This window comes from Atta colombica, unplaced genomic scaffold (assembly GCF_001594045.1).
Source record: "Atta colombica isolate Treedump-2 unplaced genomic scaffold, Acol1.0 scaffold29, whole genome shotgun sequence".
NCBI classification, from domain to species: Eukaryota; Metazoa; Arthropoda; class Insecta; order Hymenoptera; family Formicidae; genus Atta; species Atta colombica.
Genome location: NW_017259392.1, coordinates 199969 through 200438, shown reverse-complemented (window position 1 = coordinate 200438; position 470 = coordinate 199969). Strand labels below are relative to the sequence as shown.

Sequence of the window (470 nt, the reverse complement as noted above, 5' to 3'; positions counted from 1 at the left end):
TATATATATATATATATAGAGGGTGTCTCTTAAGTAAAGTTGGAGGCATAGAATGAATCAAGAGGAACGAAAAAATCTTATATCATTGATATCTGCTGTATTTTTCAAATTAAAAAAGAAAACGCGCGTAGAAAGGGTAAAAAAAAGGATAGCTCTTTGTTTCCCCTACCTGCGCGCCCATGCACGCGCCGCCGCTATAAAATTAGACGCGATGAGCCGATGCTACGAATTCGCGGCGCGGCTTCATCGCACATTGGCTTAGACATTTTCTTTTTTAATTCGAAAACTACAGCGGATATCTTAAAATGGTATAAGATTTCGTTCCCCTTGACCCATTCTATGTCCGCAATGCGGCCCGGACTTTATTTAAGAGACATCGTGTGTGTGTGTGTGTGTGTGTGTGTGTGTGTGTGTGTGTGCGTGCGTGCGTGCGTGCGTGCGTGCGTGCGTGCGTGCGTGCGTGCGTGCGT

General features: G+C 44.9%; 1 protein-coding gene across 8 annotated transcripts in view; it reads left to right on the top strand.

Moving 5' to 3' along the window:
• Positions 1–470, top strand: part of LOC108690011 (rho guanine nucleotide exchange factor 12) — a 368684-nt gene that overhangs the window by 324867 nt on the left and 43347 nt on the right. The window lies entirely within an intron of this gene.